General features: G+C 35.6%; 1 non-coding gene across 1 annotated transcript; it reads right to left on the reverse strand.

Annotated features, from left to right (window-relative positions):
• Positions 1–437: 437 nt before the first annotated feature.
• LOC115934448 (U7 small nuclear RNA) lies at positions 438–498 on the reverse strand. Its single transcript, XR_004070243.1, has one exon. It is a non-coding gene; the product is annotated as a U7 small nuclear RNA (small nuclear RNA).
• Positions 499–14,066: the final 13,568 nt, after the last annotated feature.

Raw genomic sequence — 14,066 nt, forward strand, 5'->3', positions numbered from 1 at the left:
TGAGTTCAAGCGATTCTCCTGCCTCAGCCTCTCGAGTAGCTGGGATTACAGGCACCTGCCACCACATCTGGCTAATTTTTTTGGATTTTTAGTAGAGACGGGATTTCACCGTGTTAGCCAGGATGGTCTTGATCTCTTGACTCGTGATCCACCCGCCTCACCCTCCCAGAGGCTGGGATTGCAGGCGTGAGCCACCGTGCCCGGCCTAATTTTTGTATTTTTAGTAGAGGCGGGATTTTACCATGTTGGCCAGGCTGGTCTTGAACTCCTGACGTCAGAGTTACCACCATTTTATAGATGAACATACTGAGGCCCAGAGAGGACAGGGTGCTTGATGAAAGTTACCCACTTGAGAAGTGCTAACCTAGAATAGAAAATCAGCCAACTTGATTCTAGAGTTCAAGTCTTTTGTGGGGTTTTTTTTTTTTTGATGGGAGCGGAGGTTCCAGTGAAAACTGGGAAACTTGCTAGACAAATTTTAAAAGAGCTGTAGCACTCTAAAGTTCGTGTTCTTAACCAATTTTTCCATTTCTCTTTATATCATAATGTATGTGAACAGTTTTCTGTCTTCATCTGTTATTGAATAACAGTTGTTACCTATTGAGCATTGTATTTACATAACATTGTTTTCCATTGCTATTAAAATTACTTACCAATCTTTAGACGATTCATCTACAGTAATACTACTGACTACAATTCAATTGAACTGTCAAACGATCATAATTTCCCCCAAATTACTGAAAATACAATGTTGTATTTTACACTAAAATTCTTTATAAAGTGAATGATGTTAAGTTCATATGTTCACTAATATGACACAGTCTCTTTAATTTTCCAAGATAGGCTTGAGGAACAAACAAGATGGAAATTCCCTTTCTTTTCTTTCCTTTTTTTTTTTGGTGTGGCACAGTATCACAAGGTCAGGAAAGCCACCAACCTAAATCGCATGTTTAGAAACGCTGAAATGGAAGCTCTGAGTTCCCTGGAGGGGTCACTAGCCACCAGAAAGGCTGTCTTTTGAGTGAGATTTGTGATTGAGATCTGGACAATCTATGTCCATTAAAGACCCCCCCACAACCCACACAGCTTCTGATCAATGTTGTCGCCAGTGTTGTCACATATTTAAATGGTACTGTAAGCCCTGCAATGAGGATTGTATCATTTATCTCACATTAAGTTTAAGAAGCTAAATTAAACATCTGCCAAGAAATGTGACATTCATGCCCAATGCTTTACTTTCAGTTGTCTTTCCTTCCTATATTACTTGATGTGAAGTTAAAGTGGGAAGATATTTGCAATAAACAGTGCATAATATTCTCAAAAAGTCAAAGTGTCATTTCATAAATTGGGACTATTTAATGGTAAAGTGTGAGAAACTAAAAATTCTCAGATAAAATTATTCACTCCAAATATCAGTCACTAACAAGATGGAAATACTCTGTTAAAGAGGATAGTCGTCGCTGGAACTGTAGGAAATCAAATGTATATGCAATTTAAATGTAAATACGGCACATACTTTGGTCCTGTCCATGAATACAGACCTTATAAAAAAAACTTGTCACTCAGTTTAAAGAAAACATGGTAGATTTGGCAATGCTGAAAACATCCAACAACTGGACTTTGCGCTTTCTACAGTCCACTAATTTTGAATGCCCGTAGCACAGGAAACTGAGTAGTAACATCAGTGTTAAAGCTATAGAGAGTTTTAACAGTGACAAAATTCACTGCTTCAAGTTTAAAGGCTTGCTTTTGTGGGTGTGGCAATTAATTTATTTGAAATTATAACAGAATTTATGATATGTCCTCTCAGGAATAAGAAATTGGGAATAATCATAATAATATTCTGGGGCAGATGACCTCTGTTGAGTATCGAAGAATGTGACTGCCATTTTGAAGAATGGTCTGCTTTAAGGGGTTATTCTGTTTACTCCTAACAATTTGGTAATCACATATATATTGTAATATCATCTGAATTTGGAAAAAAAATCTTATTTATCATGTTTTGCTTCTTTCTATATCGCTTCTCCTTTTTAATTTTTATTAACTCATTTTTTTCCAGATGATTTGAATTTTACTGAGAATTAAGAAATGTGCATTTAAAAATCACCTGGGCCGTTACAATTATGGTGCTATATAAAATAATTTCAATAACAATAGGTATCATAATTGTATTATCATTAGTTCTCCAAGAAAAAGCTTGTTCCTCCCTTGAATATAAACCATTGATATTAGGATTATGTGTTTTTAATGGAAAATAAAGTCTTGTAAGCTTAGCCTTTCTTTTTCTTAAAGGCTAATTTATGTTCCACCACAAATGTTCTGATCAATCATACTGCACTTGTGGGCAATGAAAGAATATAGATGAGAACGGGTCTTGGTAAAGTGAAATCATTCTTTTACTTTCTACTCATAATAATTTGTTTCATAAGTTTGTAAGACAGCATTTTGGGTCCCAGTCACCTGCCATGAAACTTAAAATGTTGGTCAAAATTACAATGAGGACCAAATGGTGAGTATGGAGAATTTTAAATGGAATTAAAAAATATAATAATACCACTACTTGAAGGGGATGTATTGATGCATTGTGCTATCTTTCATATTTTAAAATCACAGAGAAATATATATAATATGTGCTATTCTTGAATAATGTTAATATTACAATTTAAGTAAAAAATCAATGGGATGTGTTCAGTATGACATTTATATTTATGAGATATATTTATAATAGTTTAATAATAATGTATGATTTTTGTATTTACAATATTAACAAAAAGCCTTTGCTTAAAAGGAATATATTCTGATACCCTTGAAAATACCACTTTTGACAAAAAAAGTAAAATCCAATAGCAATACAATAAAATGGCATATTGATATTTAATGGTGTTATTTTAATTTGTAAGATTATGCTAAAATGAACAAATATGAATAAATAAAAATGAACATTCTATTTCCAAATTTTGCTACTGTTTTAGTATTACCAATTCATATCCATTTTAGAAAAAAGGTAATATAAAATTTATAATTTAAAAATCATTTCTTATTGAGGTAAAATTTATATATCTCATCTGCACAGATCTTGAGTGTTGATTTTGGTACATTTTGATAAATATATAAACTCATGTAATTAGCATCTCGATCAAGATCTAGGGTGTTTTCAAGGTCCTAGAAAGCGTCTTCGTGCCCCTGCTGGTCAGCAAACATGGCCCAAAGGCAACCGCAGCTTATTTCTACATGATGTATTTGTTTCGCTTATTCTTACCTTCTTTAAATTAGCATCACCAACTTAAGACAATGCTTTGAAAGTCATTCCTGTTGGTGCATTTATCAGGATTCCTGCGTAGTGTTCCACTGTCTGAAATGCTGTTATTTCTAGATACTGTCCTATTTAGATATTTTGGGTCAACCCAATTTTTTAAAAAGTGTATAAATATAGCTGTTATGAACAGTCTCAAACAAGTCTTTTGGTGGTACAGTTAGTAGAGGTCTTTTGGTGGTACTGTTAGTAAAGACAGAGTTTCACCGTGTCGGCCGGGCTGGTCTCAATCTCCTGACCTCATGATGCACCTGTCTCAGCCTCCCAAAGTGCTGGGATTACAGGTGTGAGCCACCGCGCCTGGCCTTGTTTTATTTTTGTTTTTTTTTTTTTGTTGTTGTTGTTGTTTTTTAAGATTAGTACCTAGAAATGGAATTTCAAGGTCATAAGGTCAATATATGTTTAACTTTAGAAGCAACTGCCAGTTTTCTACAGTCATTATGCTAAACTGCAATTCCAGCAGCAGGGGCAGAGAGTTCCTTTTGCTCTGTATTCACAAAACCTTTTTGGATTTTAGACTTTTTTCATCCATACTAGTGAGTGTGAAATAGTGTGTCTACAGGTTACTTTTTTGATTGGAAATTACTAGAGCAGCTTTCTGAGTTAACATGGCTTAACATAATGGCCAGCTGGTACCATGTTATCAACCTGTATTATATCCCATTTGTTTATAAATTTATACATGTACTTCAGAATATGTAATAAATGCTTTATAAATATTTCAAATGCAAAACAATTTAAAAATATACATGAAGAATAAATTTCAAGAAGACATTTCAGAACACACACACAAAAGGTAATAAAAATGAAATAGAAACAATCATAACCTGATTTCAAGGATGTTTCAATGAAGTGTCCTTGATAGCCCTGAATTGTAGAATAATTCTGAATTAAGGCCAAGCACGGTGGCTCACGCCTATAACCCCAGCACTTTGGGAGGCCAAGGTAGGCAGATCACTTGAGGTCAGGAGTTCAAGATCAACCTGGCCAATATGGTGAAACTCTGAATCTACTAAAAATACAAAAATTAGCTGGGTGTGGTGACATGCACCTGTAGTCCACGTAGGAGAATTGCTTGAACCCGAGAGGCAGAGGTTGCAGTGAGCTGAGATTGTGCCACTGCACTCCAGTCTGAGCAACAGAGCGTGATTCTGTCTCAATAAATAAATAAATAAATATTCTGAATTAAACACAATTTTCCATCTGAAATAGAGAATTCAAAATCAGCCTATATCCGACAATTCTGCATTCATAGCAGGACATCCTTAGTCCTGCAGAATTAACCTGGACAAATCCTGGTGGACACCAAAAATGAAGCATAGACAGATGTAGTGCTCTAAACTTGAGGTTGTGATAGGAGGTACTATGTCTAGCAGGACTTATGTGAACCATGCGTGCAGCACAGGGCACAGGCTAATGCCAATTCTGAGTAACTCACTCCTTTTCCAGGAATGAGTGCAGAGGAAAATAAATGGACTTGTCAGACTTTGCCATCTATTACAGAAAAACAAAAGTACTATTGTTACCGAAACACGAGGGATTCAGTCTAGGGCCTGCTGCTCGCTTCACAGAAAGCCAGTGACTGAGGTAATGAGTACTGGCAAGGAAGAAGGCTTTAATCGGGTGCTGCAGCCGAGAAGGTGGGAGCTCAGCCTCAAATCCATCTCCATGACCAAGTAAAACTGCAGGCTTACATAGCAGGGAAGATGTGTAAGAAATGTATAAGAAAACAGCAACTGGGGAGGGGCAAGGAAGCAATCATGAGGAATGAGAGGCCTGGCATCTCATTGTCTGGATGTGGTGATCTGGTGAGTTTCAGTTCTTTGATATTTTTTGAGAAGCCTGAAGGTGGTTGACTGAGGAAGGAACTCAGATAAAACAAATATAAGTTTCGAGCTTTAAGACCAGAGGGTCAATTTCTATGTTTATCCAAAAGTACTTATCTATGGGACTACTGAGTTGGTTTCAGTATTATCTTTAAGATTTAGAAAAATGACTATATCTAGAATAGATTTACTAGGAGAAGAAGTAAAAGAAGAAGAGGAAGTGGGGGTAAAGGAGGACAAGGAAAGAATGAGAAGGGGAGGATAGGAAGAGGGGGAAGGGAGAAGGGAGAAGGAGGGGGAAGGGAGAAGGAGGGGGAGGGGAGAAGGGAGAAGGAGGGGGAGGGGAGGGGAAGGAAGAAGGAGAAAGGTTCAGAAATTACCTGCTGTGAATTCCACAAGCTATAAAAAGAAACATCAAGAGAAACATAAGAACATCTGAGATATAACAGTGATTGTTTGACTTCCCAGTTAAAAATAGAAGGCACCACAGGGGAGAAAAAAAAAGGAAAGTTAAAAATAATAAAAGAACTATTGCACATAGTGAAATAACAGAACTGATTATGAAAACATTTAGTGGCTTACCAATTCACTCAGAGTAAATGTCAAGATATGTGCTATGCCTTTTTTTTCAGAGTATTTGTACTATTTTATTTTATTTATTTTATTTTTTTATTATACTTAAGTTCTAGGGTACATGCACACAACATGCAAGTTTGACACATAGTTATACATGTGCCATATTGGTTTGCTGCACCCATCAACTCATCATTTACATTAGGTATTTCTCCTAATGCTCTCCCTCCCCTAGCCCCCACCCCCTAACAGGCCCCAGTGTGTGATGTTCCTCTCCCTGTGTCCATGTGTTTTCACTGTTCAGTTCCCACCTATGAGTGAGAACATGCAGTGTTTGGTTTTCTGTCTTTGTGATAGTTTGCTGAGAATGATGGTTTCCAGCTTCATCCATGTCCCTGCAAAGGATATGAGCTCATCCTTTTTTATGGCTGAATAGTATTCCATGCTGTATATGTGCCACATTTGCTTTATCCAGTCTATCATTGATGGACATTTGGGTTAGTTCCAAGTCTTTGCTATTGTGAATAGTGCTGCAATAAACATACGTGTATATGCACTATGTCTTTAATGAAGATTTTCTCCCTTATTACCTCTCTGATCTCATAATCTATTTTTTACAGTTTGCTAAGTAGCTCTTGCCTCAGGGCCTTTGCACATGCCCTTCATTCTGCCTCAACTGCTGTTTTTGCCAAAACATCTGGCTGCTGCTTTCCTTGCACTTTCCAATCTTTACTCAGAAGCTTTTCTTAATGAAGTGCTTCCTTGTCATCTTTTCTAAAAGTAACAGGCATCCTGTACTCACACCAGCACTTTAAATCCCCTTCTTATATTTTTCTTTCAGTGGTTGCTAATATACATTACGTTTTATATATACATATATTTTTTATTGTCTGACTCACCTACTGGGCCACAATCTTATGACAGTGATTTTGATCTTCAGTCTCTGGAGGAATACCTGGCACACATAGGTCCTCATTAAATAATTATTAATGAATAAGTCAATGATAATATAAGGTACCTCAACATAAATACCAAGAACTAGGGTCAATTAATTCACTCAGTGTAGGGTTTCTAAATTCAGATTTTCCCTTTAACCAACATTCCTTTTTGTTGAAACACATCTTATTTTTTAAAGGATTACTGAGCTATGTTTCTTATCCAAGATAGTGCCATCCAGCCGGCATCCAGCTGCTCTTGTTAGAAGTGGTTTGGTAGTAATTCTAAGCAACAAAATTCCTGGGCTCTGATTACCTTCCCCTCACTTTTAAAACAGTTCCAGAATCATTGAGAGATCTGTGCACACTCAAAAAGCTTTGAGGATCCAAATTCAAACCAGGTTCTATGTCTACCATTAAAAGCCTTAAGAATATGTCCTAATTTTCTAATGACATTTTATATTTTAAGACATCAAAAGCTTGGATTTATGGGCAGTATACTAACAATGTTTAGTAGCCAACTATAAAGCAGTTAACTATATTTGGAATGCATCTTTTCTTCTCTTTTTTATTTTCCTCCCTCAAAACAACTCTGTCAGCTTCCTTTATAAAACAGTGTCATAATGCATAAAAATCTAGTGTTTGGCCTAGAGTTGCATGTCCACATTCCAGGGGAAAGAAAGTCAAAGAAAAAGACTGCCTATCAGCCACGATTACTATTTATAAAAACCATTGTTCTCTTTCAGATAACAGAAATGTATAAGTAGGTAAAAAATTTCTTAAACCAAAGTGTTTACAAAATAATAAAAATAGGTATTATAGCTCGAAAATTTCATTTAAATATCCAGTTATCTAATTATATGAATTTTTCAAGTCATTTTAAGAGTATCATTTGAGTAACTAGCCTCCACTGTTTTATTCCTTAGAATAAGGTTAATTGCTTCTCAGAGAACATAATCTTATAATAATAAATTGCAACTCACCATAGTGTTTCTTCTTTCTCGCTCACTCTCTCACACACACAGACTCACAAATGCAAGAATGAGACACTAGAATAAGTTCTATAGTGTTTTCTTAGTGTAAGCCTCAAAACTTACTCTTAAGCAAACATAAAACTATGGTGTGTGTCCTTCTGTATTATATCTCCTAGGAATTATCTAGTGCAAAATTGTTGCTCGTGGTATCTAAGTATCAATTAGAACAGAATCATTTTCAAGTACCATAAAGACCTCACATAACACAGCTTAAACAATACAGAGAATGTGTTGCCTCAGGAAACAAGACAACACCAGAGGTAGCAGGCAGCTTTGTGTATGGATCAACTTGGTCTCCAGCAGCTGAGTTTCTCTGCTATTTTCTTGTCTGATGCACTTTGTTCCAACGGCATCTTTTCAGGATGCTTTCCCTAGTGGTGATAAAAGGCTGCAGGGGTTTCAAGCCTTATCCCCTATATTAGTCCATTTTTACACTGCTATAAAAGTACTCCCTGAGGCTGAGTAATTTATAAACAAAAAGGTTTAATTAACTCACAGTTCTGCATGGCTGGGGAGGCCTCAGGGAAGTTACAGTCATCGTGGAAGGTGAAGGTGAAGGGGAAGCAAGGCACGTCTTCACAAGGCAGCAGGGGAGAGAGAGAGAAAGAGAGAGCGAGGGGGGAGCTGACAAACACTTTTAAACCATCAGATCTCAAGACAACTCACTCACTATCATGAGAACAACATGGGGAAACTGCCCCCATGATCCAATCACCTCCCACCAGGTCTCTCCCTCCGCATGTGGGGATTTTAACTTGAGATGAGATTTGGTTGAGGACACAGCCAAACCATACCACCCTTGCACACCACAGAATTTAGAACAGAAAGTTTCCTTTCCCTTAACCATCAAAGAAAAATCCTCTGTCTTACTCTGATTGGACCATCTGGTTCACATGCCCATTCTGGAATCAGTTATTGATCAACAGATCAGGCTATTAGGGGCCCAAATGACTGTTACTAAAAGGGAAGGGGTGCAAGAAATGCGAGTTTCTTAATGACTGTCAGTCATAAATAAAGCAGATGGAGGGTAACTGAAAGAAATATAGCACAAGTCCCTATCTCCAAAAGACCTAAAATCTCGTGTGGTTTCAACTGCAAATGAAAATGCAAAAATTAGAGCAGGCAAAATTGTAAACATTTGGGCATCGTCATAATGCAATGAGAGTTCAAAGGAGAGAGAGGTCAGGGTGGACTTAGGTCATAGTATGTTTTTCATTTATTTATTTGTTTGTTTGTTTTGAGACAGTGTCTCACTCACTTGCCCAGCCATGGAGTGTAGTGGCACAGCCATGGCTAACTGCAGCCTTGAACTCCTCACCTCAAGAGATCATCTTGCCTCAGCCTCCTGAGTAGCCAGGACCACAGGCACACCCCACCCCACCTAGTTAATTGTAAAATAAGTTTTTGTGGAGAAGGAATCACCTATGTTGCCCAAGCTGGTCTCAAATTCCTGGCTTCAAGTGATTATCCTGCCTCTGCCTTCTAAAGCACTGGAATCACTGGGATGGTCACACTTTTTAAGGAATAAACATGATTCATATGAAAGTAGGGAGTTTTCAGCAGATGGAAACACCATTCTTGACAACAACATAGAGATGGGAATTAGGAAAGGAATGGATGAGAAAAGGTGAAGGTGAGAACCACTAGGATAGCAGATCGAGGTGGATGAGCAACAGGGAGGAGCCTGGGCAGATTAAACAGGTCCAGATAATTGAGCATATTGAAAGACCAGCAAAGATGTCAGATTGTATACTTGGTGTAAGAAATAGTATCTTTGCCAAATTGTCAATCAAATAATGCTATCTCTGTTGCTCTTACTTTATGGAAGAATAATAATTTGGGAATATGCATATTTTGAACAACTTATTTTTTAAACAGTGTGTGTGTGAGTGTGTGTGTATATATATGTATCTATATACACACACTTGTATTCATTCCAAAACACTGAGAAAGCAGTATATTAAATTCTTTTTACACAACTTAACAGCGTTTATTGATCCAGATAGAAAATTTCTAAGCTACATGCTGAGCGTGATGACTAAGTATCTAAGCCAAATTGTAAATTACTTTTTCCATGAAAATCAAATATATATATTTATATGCTGTTTTCTTCTAAAATGCTTGTAAAACAGCTGCTATAATCATAGAACACAGAGTCTTTGCCATGACACATTATAATAAAAGAGTTGTATTTCAATTTAGCAAGCTACCTAAAAAACAGTATTTTCCCAGAGTGACCAAGGCCCATTCCAGACCCTCTATCATATATGCTGAAATTGGGTTATAAAAATGGCTTACACAGACTTCAAGAAGATGTTTGTTTTTTCAAAACAAAACCTGTCTAGAGTATTGGAGTTCATAGAATCAACAGTTTTAAACAGAACTTATAAAATATATAGTTCTACACCCTTATTAAGATTAAAAAATTGAGTTGCAGAACAGATGTACTTGTTAAAAATAGATCAGTTAAATACTCAGAACTTATTCTCAAGTTTTAAACTCAGAAACTCCTTGCTGTTTCCATGCTACCATTCTGTGCATTGGATAACAAACGTTGATTTAAGTGAATTTCAGTGACATAAGAATTCACACCATCTACTCCAACTTTTATTGACAAGAAAGTTGTTTTTGACTTAAACATTTTGCACATAATTCCATAAAGCTATAGAACATATGAATTGTGTCTAGAAGTTAAAACACTTAGCAAGAGGGCTGAAATTCAGCATCCAAGACTGGAATAGCTCATTAGGAGACCACACACCGTGAGGATCATTGATGTTTCTTCCTCAAACACCAGGACACAAGCCTGTGGTATTTCTAAAAGTTGCTAGGGAAAATACTACATCCAAATTCAGCTATCCTTGGCACAGGTAGTTCCACAAATAGTGACAGTCATTTATTAATAATAAACAAAGCAGTGAAAAGACAAAATGTCTTTCCACAAGCACCAGATTTTAATCTGAAAAAACACCCCAGAATCAATAGTTAAATTGCTATACAAGAGAAATGACCTATAAAGGCTTTAATTTCTTTTTATTTTTGTATTACTTTAGAAATATGCTATGCACATGGGATAAGAACTGCTTTTGACATAGGGAATCAGACACAAAGTCTTTTCAGAAACACTCTCTACTAGAATACAGATTGGAGAAAAATACATACGCATCCATGCAGAGAGATGACTTTGAGCATAATATAATTCATTTTTATAATGTCTTATTTGTAATTAATTGGTTTATGTTCCAGTTTATTATAACAATCCTGAAAGATAAACTAAGAATATACAATTGTTCATTGCAGAGATGGAAGAATCTGAGTCTTAAAGTGACTAATTCATGACACTATTGCTAGAAAATGAAGAACACAGGAATAGAATTCAACCTTTTAGCTTATGACTTATTTCCACAATAGTGCATTCCTTCTAACAGCCAGTGCTCACTTAATTTTGAAGCTACAGTTAGAGAAAAATATTGGAGTTCTCTGTGTGATGTTTTAATTTCACTGGCTACTGCATTTGTGTAATTATACATTTAAGAGAAATTAAAAATTGAAAAACAAATGTAAAAGTAAGAAACAAATTGAATGATATAAGAGTTAACAAATAATATGTGTAAAATTAATGCTTAAAAACCACTTTCCAAGTGATGGTTTATGTTTTGCCTTCTAAAATCTGTTCTAAGTTCATTCCAACTTATTTTCCATTTTGGTTCACAATTTTTCAGAGAGAACTATTAAAAGAAAACGCTACTATAAAAGACAAGGCCATTTTTTCCTCTCATTAATAATTTCAAATGTTCCTCGTGAAATTTTTTGTCTGGTCTAAAAAAGAAAAGATAAAAAAATCTTGCCTAGTCAAGAACAGAAAGTGTAAAAAAAAACTCTAAATATATTGTACTTCTATATATATAACCAATTTAACTTGAGGTATTTTAAAATAGTAATTTATTTAATTTTAGTGGCCTAAACCACATTATTTAGAGTGTTGTGTAAATATTAAGGCATTTCTGAAATGAGTACATTTAAGTCTGGATTTTTGCTTTATATTGTTTCTAAGACATCAAAGTTTAGGTATGTGGATAGTGGTGGTTAGACATACTTTGTATTTACAGCTAGTCTTAACAGAGTACAAATAGATTAAATAGTTTAAGATACAAAAACATGTCTAGAATCAGTTCAACAGAATCTCCCTATAAACCTATAAATCATAAAAAGTTCTAAATGTTATTACGTATGTGTAAATGTATATAAAATTTTTCCCTAATATTGATTCTAGTTAACTGAATCTTCTTTTTAAAGGTATAAACTATATAACTAGCTTGGAAAGCCATTAAAAACAAAGTATTTAATAGAGATTTTACTTAATATAAATATTAGTGAAATTTTATGTATCAAAAAGAAATATTGGCCAGAACTCTGGCTTAATTCCATTTTGACGTTATATACTTAAATAAAAGAATATCGGCAAAAACTAATTAGAAGAAACAGAATAATTGTGTTTTAAAATTTTAACACTATTTATTTTTACCTAAATATATGAAGTGCTTTTGTAAGTTGAACTGCTATAGATAACTCATTAACCAGTGACCATTTAAAATTAACTCAGATAAAAATAAAACTCACATTTTCATTTAGAAGGTCTGAAAATCAAATCTGAAAAATCTGGAGTCCAGTGACTCAGCAAATATTTTGGTTGAAAGCACATTTATCTTCAAGACAAAATTACACATAGTAAATTTGGATCTGTTAAAGTAATTCCCCTTTACTTGCAAGTAAGACAAACATTTGTAAGTAAAAAATACGTTTGGCTTAACAAGGTTAAGAAATTAAAATGTCTTATTGCAAAGATTCCATTGAAGGGGAACTGATTGGTTTCCTGATACTACTATTGGTGAGCAAGAATTAAAATGTTTAAGTGGCTTTTCCGTTCTTTAAAACCCTCTAGGTTTCCTTTAGAACAGTATTCAGTATTTCCAATGTGTTCGCATTGTGTGCAGGACAGTATTACCACCCTAAATATAATTTCGTTTTTTTGTGGCATAGAATCATAATTGTGTTTTTAAAATAGATATGCCTTTGGCATCACAATGAGCTTATCTTTTGTTAACCTCCCCCATCCTATTCCTGCCTAGTTAAATTTAAATAAAAATACAGGGTTATCAACTTATTCTAATTCAAGTTCTTCTTGTTTGTATATCAAATACAAATTTTATAACTATGCTGTCTTTTTCTCATCCAAGTTATAACAGTCAAGACCGAAAAGGGTACAAACCTGGAGTTTCTGCTCCAGATTGACATTTATCCCACATTCAATGTGTATCTTTGATCATTCTTTAATTCATTCCATAAATATTTATTTTGGATGTACTCTCTGTGAAAAACTTTCATAGTTGTTTTTTGCATCAATGTGAAAAACAGACTAATAACTTGAGAAGTTTATGGTCTAGCAACGTTAGCACATAAATGCCTCCTCAACTTCAACGTACATTATTTCTAGAGAATGCACTGTATTTGTCAATACGATAGATACAATCTCTTGTATACCAGATTGCTAATGCCGCTAAAGGAGGAGGAGGCTGGTTCAATACGACACGTTCCCACTCAAGGTCAGGTCATGCTCATTTCCGTCTTCACTTTCTCAAGTTCTCCGTTTCATAACATTTTCTAATATTTTTAAATAAAAAGCAATATAAATGTTATGTTGACATGTTCTTGGTTTGAGTATTGGGGCATGTCTTGTAACCTCCCACATATATCGACCACCATCATTCTTTCTTGTGAGACTGCTAACTAAAAGTTACCAATTGTGCAGCTCGATGCTGCCGTATCACCATAACTCAGCCTGCGACTTCCGTTGAGAACTCCAGTGTGTGCTAGTTGGTTCACACATTCTCTACAGTTGTGGTTTCAGAAGTTCTCTTTTCACTTTTAACCTCACATACCCAACACCTTTGTCTCTCCCAGCTCTTTCACGGGGATAGTGGAAGCTATAAACAATATATTGTTTTTTTTATTTTTTATTTTATTATTATTATTATTATTTTTTGAGATGGAGCTTTGCTCTTGTTGTCTAGATTGGAGTGCAATGGTGCGATCTTGGCTCACCGTAACCTCCACCTCCCGGGTTCAAGCTATTCTTCTGCCTCAGCCTCCCAAGTAGCTGGGATTACAGGCACCCGCCACCACACCTGGCTAATTTTGTATTTTTAGTAGAGACAGAGTTTCTCCATGTTGGTCAGGCTCATCTCGAACTGCCGACTTCAGGTGATCCACCTGCCTCAGCCTCCCAAAGTGCTGGGATTACAGGCATGAGCCACGGGCCCGGCCAAACTAACAAATATTTATAACCAACTCTATAAACCTTCCTAAATCCACGCTCATTGCATCT

This window comes from Gorilla gorilla, chromosome 3, assembly GCF_029281585.2.
Source record: "Gorilla gorilla gorilla isolate KB3781 chromosome 3, NHGRI_mGorGor1-v2.1_pri, whole genome shotgun sequence".
NCBI classification, from domain to species: domain Eukaryota; kingdom Metazoa; phylum Chordata; class Mammalia; order Primates; family Hominidae; genus Gorilla; species Gorilla gorilla.